Here is a 10,429-nt window from a genome sequence, read left to right on the forward strand (position 1 = left end):
GGCTAACCAGCTGTCCTCGCCCACGCAAAAGCGGGTCATGAGGCTTGTTAATGCTGCCATGTAGCGACCAAACCTCAAAGAGTCCGATCTCTGTGCTCCGGTGTCATCCTGGATCAGTAATGCTGACACCACACAGTACTCGGAGGATTTATAGCAGAGTAGCAATCACACACTTATTACATCGAGTGTCTCAAAAGAGAACTTATTACAATAAATATGGCTTAAGGCCATCTAATAACGATAACAGCGGAAGGCTTGGAAGATAAGTGAGTCCATCAACTCCAACGGCATCACTGAGTATAGAACCACGACCTAAAACTCCTTAATCATCGTCTGAAAAGTCTGCAACATTAACGTTGCAGCCCGAAAATGGGTCAACACATGGAATATGCTGGCAAGGTAACACATAGAGAGTAATGGAATGAAACAGTTATACTATATGCATATTTGGCTGGTGGAAAGCTCTATGGTTACAGTTTTGCGTAAAGCCAATTTTTCCCTACTTCAAAGGAATAAGTTTAGTTACTATCATGGTGGTTGTTAAACATTGAGAATGGTTGACAACATTCTCAATCCCAATTAAGCATCATCATTAAACATAACCCAACAAAATTAATTTTAGAGTAACATGTTGAGATTCACATGAAAATCCAAGTACTAGATACTCAAGATGTCCATAACCGGGGACACGGCTAACCATGATTAGTTTATTACACTCTGCAGAGGTTTGCGCACTTTGCTCCACAAGACTCGATCGCCTCCGTTTGGTTTCTCGCACTACATGGTGTTTGAGAAGACGGATGACCGAGAAATAGTCTTTCAGAAGCGCTAGCAGCTTACGATGGGTAAACCGTACCACCTACATCCCCTACATCTGCTAGTCTACCACTGTAAGAGTTCGCACGACTTAGTCAACTATGCTAGAGCCCATAATAGCTTGTGGCTGCACACGGAAGTTTCTAGTATGAATAGTCTCATGATCCCTTTGAGCCTGGGTGGCGGTCCAAAAGAAAATAGGCAAGTCCTGGAATACCCAGGTGCCTCAATCCACCCAGATGTGTGTTTAAGTTGCCACCTTAGATAAACCATTAATTAACAATCTCACATCTGTCATGGATATCACTCACCCAATCCACGTCTACTAGCATAGCATGGCATAATAAGCAAACGTAGAAGTAACTCCCAAAGGTTTGAAAATAAACAGGTAATAGGTACTACCTCATCTACTTCCCATCCCACAATTTAATTAGATCCTAATCATGCAATGTGTGAGGATTGATCTAATGCAATAAAACTGGGTAGTAGAAAAGGTATGATCAAAGTGTTACTTGCCTTGCTGATGATCCGCGAAACCTAATGATTTGAAGTAACAGGCGGCGCACTCCGGGTACTCTATTGCGGGCAAACAAACAAGCATACAATAAGTACTCATCTAATGCACAGGTAAAACTCAAATAAGAGATCTAACCAGAAGGTTTAACTTAAGAACTTCGGTTGGCAAAAAGAATCAAATCGAACGAAGCAACGAAAGAGAAACGGCGAAAGAAAACAACTTCATTCTACTAATCTGCATCTAGGGCAAATTTTACAGTAACAAAAACTTGTTTAAGTTGGTTAAACGGATAGAGGGTTTCGAGACGAAACTCTAGGCGCTTGAATCGCCTGATTCCGATAAACGAGCGAAAAGTTAAACTAAAACGAAAATCGGATCAGGAATCGCGATCAGAAAAATCGCGGATTTAATCCGAGAAAAAGAAAAACGACGAACGCCGACTTTTTTTTCTATCTCTTTTTTTCGGCACGGAAAACGAGGCGCGATGAACCTCGGGCGGCGGGATCGTCGGCGGCGGCGGCTCCGGCGGCGTGCGCGGATCGAGGCGGGGCTGATGGGCTGGGGCGGCGCTATTTAAAGGCTGCCCCCGGGCGGTGTCCTGCTCGGGTACGGCCCGAAGTCGGTTCATTTTTTTATTATTCCGCTCGGAAGAAAAATAAAAAGAAATACTAAACGGACTCCAAAAATTCCAAAATAAACTTTCACGGGCTTCTAAAATCAAGCCGCACAAGGTGAACATTTATTTGGGCCCTAAATGCAATTTTGAAAAACACAAATTTTTCCTAAATTCAAATAAAACACCGAAAAACTCCGAAATAAAATCTTATTTGAATTTATTATTAAACCCTCAATATTTCTTTATTTTGGGAAAGTCATTTTATTCCCTCTCTCATATTTTTGTAATAGAAATAATTGATGATAAAATAAATAAAATCAAATGATCCTATTCTCAAAATTTGAGAAAACTCAAATATGAAAATAACGAAATCCCCAATTCTCTCCGTGGGTCATTGAGTTGTGTAGAATTTTTAGGATCAACCAAAATGCAAAATGAAATATGATATGCATGATGCTCTAATGTATAACATTCCAAATTGAAAATTTGGGATGTTACAAACCTACCCCCCTTAAGATGAATCTCGCCCTCGAGATTCGGGTTGGCTAGAAAATAGGTGAGGGTGGTCTTTGAGCAAATCTTCCTCTTGTTCCCAGGTGGCTTCATCCTCCGTGTGGTGGCTCCACTGAACTTTGCAAAACTTAATAACTTTGCTGCGAGTAACTCGGCTGGCAAACTCGAGAATCTTGACTGGTTTCTCCTCGTAGGTCAAATCGTTATCCAACTGAATAGTTTCCAAAGGCACTGTGTCTCTCAACGGTATGTCAGCCATCTCCGCGTGACATTTCTTTAACTGAGAAACGTGGAACACATCATGTACTCCTGACAATCCTTCGGGCAATTCCAACTTGTAGGCCACTTCTCCCATACGCTCCAAAACTCGATAGGGTCCTACAAATCGTGGTGCTAACTTCCCTTTAACTCCAAAACGCTTTGTTCCCCGAAGTGGAGATACTCGAAGATAAGCTCTATCTCCAATTTCGTAAATTGTCTCCTTCCGTTTAGAATCTGCATAACTCTTCTGTCTGGACTGGGCTACCTTGAGCCTATCGCGAATCAGCTTCACCTTCTGTTCAGACTCTTTAATCAAGTCAGGACCAAACAACTGGCAGTCTCCAACTTCGTCCCATGACAGCGGTGTCCTGCACCTCCTTCCGTACAAAGCTTCGAAAGGGGCCATCTTTAAACTGGTTTGATAACAGTTGTTGTAAGAGAACTCTGCATATGGCAAATTATCGTCGCAACTAGATCCATAATCTAGCGCACAAGCTCTTAGCATATCCTCCAAAATCTGATTGACTCTCTCGGTCTGTCCATCTGTCTGTGGATGAAAAGCTGTACTAAATTCTAGCCTGGTTCCCAAAGTTTCATGCAACTGCTTCCAGAATATTGAGGTAAACTGGGTTCCTCTATCCGATACGATACTCCTTGGAACTCCATGCAAACATACGATCCTGGTCATGTATATCTTTGCCAACTTAGCACTGGTGTAAGTGGTCTTTACTGGGATGAAATGAGCTACTTTCATCAATCGATCAACTACAACCCAAATCGAGTCATAGCCTGAACGAGTCCTGGGCAATCCCGTGATAAAATCCATGCCTAGCTTATCCCACTTCCATTCGGGTATCGACAATGGTTGTAGCAATCCTGCTGACTTCTGATGCTCTACCTTTACTCTCTGGCATACATCACAAACTGCTACATACTCCGCAATATCCTTCTTCATTCCGGTCCACCAGAAAATATCCTTCAAATCCAGATACATCTTGGTATTTCCTGGGTGAATTGAATACGGTGAGTCGTGTGCCTCTTGCAAAATCAACTTCCTAATCTCCGGGTCATTGGGCGCATAAACGCGGTCTTCAAACCATAGGGTGTCGTGCTCATCCTCACGGAATCCTTTAGCTTTTCCTTTGCTCAGATTCTCCTTTATAGCGGCAATCTCTTTGTCAGCTTTCTGAGCTTCCCTGATTTTATCCATCAAGGTTGACTGAATCTCCATTGCTGCTACATAACCTCTCGGAACTATTTCCAAACATAGTTCACGAAGATTTTCGGCTAACTCCCTTGGTATTCCTCCCGTCATTAATGTATTGACATAGCTCTTGCGGCTTAATGCGTCAGCTACTACATTAGCCTTTCCGGGGTGATAATGCAATTTCATATCATAATCCTTGATAAGTTCCAACCATCTCCTTTGTCTAAGATTTAACTCCTTCTGTGTGAAAATGTACTTCAAACTCTTATGATCCCTGTACACCTCACAATGGTTTCCAATGAGAAAATGTCTCCATGTTTTCAAAGCATGCACTACGGCTGCTAATTCCAAATCATGCGTGGCATAATTCAACTCATGAGGCTTCAGTTGTCTTGAGGCATATGAAACAACTCTCCCTTCATGCATAAGCACTGCTCCAAGTCCTCGACGTGAAGCGTCGCAATACACCTCATAATCCTTGGTCTGGTCTGGCAAAATCAACACTGGTGAGGTAACTAAGCATTTCTTCAACTCCTAGAAACTAGCCTCACACTCCTCTGTCCATATGAACTTGGTATCCTTCTTCAACAACTCAGTCATAGGCTTCGCAATCTTTGAGAAATTCTCAATAAATCTCCGGTAGTATCCTGCGAGTCCAAGAAAACTCCGGATCTCTCCAACTGTTGTTGGGGCTTCCCACTTGGTCACGGTTTCAACTTTAGCGGGATCTACTGCTATACCTTCTCCAGATATAACATGTCCGAGGAATCCTACTTCCTTCAACCAAAACTCACATTTGCTGAACTTGGCATATAATTGATGTTCTCTGAGCTTTCCAAGTACCAAACGCAAATGCTCCTTATGTTCCTCTTCATTCTTCGAATAAACCAGGATATCATCAATGAACACTACGACGAACTTATCCAAAAACTCCATAAACACTTTGTTCATCATGTTCATAAAATAGGCAGGTGCGTTAGTCAGACCAAATGACATAACGGTATACTCATACAGCCCATACCTGGTGGTAAAAGCTGTCTTCGGAATATCCTGTTCTCGAATCTTCAACTGGTGGTATCCTGATCGCAGATCGATCTTGGAAAATACCCTAGCTCCTTGCAATCGATCAAACAGATCGTTGATCATTGGTAGTGGGTACTTGTTCTTGATCGTTACTTCATTCAATCCTCGATAATCAACAACCATCCTTAACGATCCATCTTTCTTCTCCACTAGTAGTACTGGCGATCCCCAAGGCGAAGAACTTGGGCGAACATATCCCTTATCCAGTAACTCTTTAATCTGCTTCTTAATTTCCACCAAATCCTTTGCTGGCATCCTATATGGTCTCTTTGATATTGGACCTGTGCCTGGCAATAGCTCAATCAAAAACTCAATATCTCTATCCGGTGGCATGCCTGGCAACTCTTCTGGAAATACTTCAGGGAAATCCCTTACCACTGGTACTTCCTCCTGCACAACTCCTGTTAGGCAATTTACTTGAGTCCTCTTTGGCACATGCCGGGATACATACTTGATCCTTCTCCCTTCTGGGGTGGTAAGCAAAATTGACTTACTAGCACATTCAATATTCCCTTCATACTTTGATAGCCAATCCATGCCTAATATCACATCCAATCCTTGAGATTCCAATACTATTAGGTCTACGGGAAAAACATAGTTACCAATCCTTAATGGTAACCGATCACACCATAGACTTGCCACATACTCTGCTTTGGGTGAGGTTACTAACATGGGTGACCTAAGGGCTTGGGTTGGTAGGTTATACTTATCCACAAATCCCCTTGAGATGTATGAATGCGATGCACCAGTATAAAAGAGAACGAGTGCAGTAAATGACTTAACCAAAAACTTACCTATTACTGCATCGGGCTGAGCTTCAACCTCCTCCACGCTAACGTGGTTCACCTGTCCCCTGTTGAAAGGGTTCGGCTTCTTCCCAGAACTTCCATTGCCATTTTAGCCTTCAGGACATTCATTGGCATAATGTCCGGTCTTCGAACACTTAAAGCAAGTGACTTGGCTTAGGTCCTTCTTGGCTGGGGTTGAGGGGTTGGTGCGGTTCTGGCCGTTGCTTCCTCCGTTGCCATTACCATTCTTGGTGCCATTGTGACTGTGCGAGCTACCTCCTCCATGAGTATGCTTAAAATGTACTCCCGGTCTAGGGGTAAAATGTGGCTTCTGCTGAGCTCCTGAATTATACTTTCCTTGTCCATACTTCCTCTTGCGATTCTCAATCTGCTGCTGCTTCCCTTCAATCATAAGAGCACGATCTACCAACTCCTGGTAGTTGTTGAAGTTTGCTACCATCAACTGCATGCTCAACTCATCATTAAGTCCTTCTAGAAACTTCTCCTGCTTAGCTGCATCCGTAGCGACGTCATCTGGGGCATAACGTGCTAGCTTACTAAATTCCTCCACATACTGGCCAACTGCATTCCTCCTTGGCGCAAGTTGCGAAACTCACGCTTCTTCATGGCCATAGCTCCTGCTGAAACATGGGTAGTACGAAAAGCCTGCTGAAACTGGTCCCATGTGACAGTGTCTACAGGGAAAGTGTCGGTGAAATTCTCCCACCATGATGCTGCGGGTCCTTCTAGCTGATGTGCGGCAAACTTCACCTTCTCCGCATCTATACATCCTGCTGTGGTCAACTCCCTAGCTGTCTTGTGGAGCCAATCATCTGCTACTATCGGCTTGGTGCTACTGGAAAACACCGGCGGATTCAGCCTAAGAAAACGGGCTAAGTGGTCAACAGGTGGTGGTGGTGGTGGTGGGTTGTTGTTGTTGTTCCCCTGATTCTGATTCTGGACTAGCAACTGCATCAATGTGTTTTGCTGCTGGATCAACTGAGTGAGCTCCGGTAGAAAGGCAAATCCGGGGTCACGTCTCGGAGGCATCTGAGGGTTTAGAAAAGATGAGATATAAGAATAGAGGGGGTCTAAAGAGAAAACACTACCCATATGCACATGAGGCAAAAGCAAACAATTCACTTCAATCAATCAAACAAGGGCATACAATCAATCTAACTATCGCAAAAGTGCTCGGACTACTATATTTACATGGTGGACTACTACTATTAATGAGGTGGTCTACTAGAAATATTCTACGGTCGTTGACTCCATAATATCTGCTCCAGCTTCATCAACATAGTCATCATCGCTACTATCTGCTTCCGAGTCGGTGCCGTCGATGATGATGTAGTCTTCCGGGCTAATTTCCTGGGGTTCTTCGTCTTCATCTACTGGCGTAGGGCGTCCCATAAATATCCCAATCTTCTTGATCAGGTCGTCATTCTTCTCCACCAATACTTCAATTTCTTCTTCATAATCTTCACGTGTAGCCTTGAGTTCTTCCTCCAGTTCCTCGATTCTTGTCTTTGCCTTCTTCAGATCTATCATGTCGGAGCACATCTGGTTCTCCTGTCATCGAATGTGCTGGTTTAACTCCTGGATAAAAGCTGCAATTGATCTATCCTACCTGGTGCTGATAATCTCCCAGTGCTCATCTCGGCGCCCACAAATCTGGTAGATAGTATCCTTGAGATCCTTGCGGTAGACTTCTCCAATGCGTCCCATGGCGATGTGAGCTGCCATGCTCTTTCCTAAACTCCAAGTTGGTGCATCAAAAGAAAACTCTATGGGCTCAGTGACTGGCATGAACGTCCTTCCTGGTACTTGAACTTGAATCATCCAGCGCTCTTCTTCCGGTAAAGTGGTGTTGTAGGTTCCTGTGAAGCTTGGTACTCCTATGTTCAGGTATCTAGTGACTTCCTTCAAGTGACGTCCAAAGGGTGTGCTCTGATAGTGAATAGTGATCTAGGTCTTTAGCTTAGTGGTCGTGTCCTACAGTCAGCGTGTGCTCTGATACCATCTTTGTAGCGACCAGACCTCAAATAGTCTGATCTCTGTGCTCCGGTGTCATCCCTAGATCAGTAATGCTGACACCACACAGTACTCAGAGGATTTATAGCAGAGTAGCAATCACACACTTATTACATCGAGTGTCTCAAAAGAGAACTTATTACAATAAATATGGCTTAAGGCCATCTAATAACGATAACAGCGGAAGGCTTGGAAGTTAAGTGAGTCCATCAACTCCAACGGCATCACTGAGTATAGAACCACGACCTAAAACTCCTTAATCATCGTCTGAAAAGTCTGCAACATTAACGTTGCAGCCCGAAAATGGGTCAGCACATGGAATATGCTGGCAAGGTAACACATAGAGAGTAATGGAATGAAACAGCTATACTATATGCATATTTGGCTGGTGGAAAGCTCTATGGTTACAGTTTTGCGTAAAGCCAATTTTTCCCTACTTCAAAGGAATAAATTTAATTACTATCACGGTGGTTGTTAAACATTGAGAATGGTTGACAGCATTCTCAATCCCAATTAAGCATCATCATTAAACATAACCCAACAAAATTAATTTTAGAGTAACATGTTGAGATTCACATGAAAATCCAAGTACTAGATAGTCAAGATGTCCATAACCGGGGACACGTCTAACCATGATTAGTTTATTACACTCTGCAGAGGTTTGTGCACTTTTCCCCACAAGACTCGATCGCCTCCATTTGGTTTCTCGCACTACATGGTGTTTGAGAAGACGGATGACCGAGACATAGTCTTTTAGAAGCGCTAGCACCTTACGATGGGTAGACCGTACCACCTACATCCCCTACATCTGCTAGTCTACCACTGTAAGAGTTCGCACGACTTAGTCAACTATGCTAGAGCCCATAATAGCTTGTGGCAGCCCACGGAAGTTTCTAGTATGAATAGTCTCATGATCCCTTTGAGCCTGGGTGGCAGTCCAAAAGAAAACAGGCAAGTCCTGGAATACCCAGATGCCTCAATCCACCCAGATGTGTGTTTAAGTTGCCACCTTAGATAAACCATTAATTAGCAATCTCACATCTGTCATGGATATCACTCACCCAATCCACGTCTACTAGCATAGCATGGCATAATAAGCAAACATAGAAGTAACTCCCAAAGGTTTGAAAATAAACAGGTAATAGGTACTACCTCATCTACTTCCCATCCCACAATTTAATTAGATCCTAATCATGCAATGTGTGAGGATTGATCTAATGCAATAAAACTGGGTAGTAGAAAAGGTATGATCAAAGTGTTACTTGCCTTGCTGATGATCCGCGAAACCTAACGATTCGAAGTAACAGGCGACGCACTCCGGGTACTCTATTGCAGAAAAACAAACAAGCATACAATAAGTACTCATCTAATGCATAGGTAAAACTCAAATAAGAGATCTAACCAGAAGGTTCAACTTAAGAACTCCGGTTGGCAAAAAGAATCAAATCGAACGAAGCAACGAAAGACAAATGGTGAAAGAAAACAACTTCGCTCTACTAATCTGGATCTAGGGCAAATTTTACTGTAACAAAAACTTGTTTAAGTTGGTTAAACGGATAGAGGGTTTCGAGACGAAACTCTAGGCGCTTGAATCGCCTGATTCCGATAAACGAGCGAAAAGTTAAACTAAAACGAAAATCGGATCACGAACCGCGATTAGAAAAATCGCGGATTTAATCCGAGAAAAAGAAAAACGACAAACGCCGACTTTCTCTCTCTCTCTCTCTCTCTTTTTTTCGGCACGGAAAATGAGGCGCGACGAACCTCGGGCGGCAGGATCGTCGGCGGCGGCGGCGGCTCTGGCGGCGCGCACGGATCGAGGCGGGGCTGATGGGCTGGGGCGGCTCGGGGCGGCGCTATTTAAATGCTGCCCCCGGGCGGTGTCCCGCTCGGGTACGACCCGAAGTGGGTTCGTTTTTTTAATTATTCCGCTCGGAAGAAATATAAAAAGAAATACTAAACGGACTCCAAAAATTCTGAAATAAATTTTCACGGGCTTATAAAATCAAGCCGCACAAGGTGAACATTTATTTGGGCCCTAAATACAATTTTGAAAAACGCACATTTTTCCTAAATTCAAATAAAACACCGAAAAACTCCGAAATAAAATCTTAGGTGATTTTATTATTAAATCCTCAATATTTCTTTATTTTGGGAAAGTCATTTTATTCCCTCTCTCATATTTTTGTAATAGAAATAATTGATGATAAAATAAATAAAATCAAATGATCCTATTCTCAAAATTTGAGAAAACTCAGATATGAAAATAACGAAATCCCCAACTCTCTCCGTGGGTCATTGAGTTGCGTAGAATTTCTAGGATCAACCAAAATGCAAAATAAAATATGATATCCATGATGCTCTAATGTATAATATTCCAAATTGAAAATTTGGGATGTTACATGCCATTGTTATCGGCTTTTCTTGGCCAAGGTGTCTGGCAAGCCATTCGTCTCGAACGCTGTGCTTGAAAGCTGCTAAGGCTTCGGCGTCCGGACAGTCGACTATTTGGTTCTTTTTAGTGAGAAACCTGTTCCAAAACTTTCGGGCTGACTCTCCGGGCTATTGAGTTATATGACTTAAATCGTCTGCAT

Source organism: Triticum urartu, chromosome 4, assembly GCF_003073215.2.
Source record: "Triticum urartu cultivar G1812 chromosome 4, Tu2.1, whole genome shotgun sequence".
Taxonomy (NCBI): domain Eukaryota; kingdom Viridiplantae; phylum Streptophyta; class Magnoliopsida; order Poales; family Poaceae; genus Triticum; species Triticum urartu.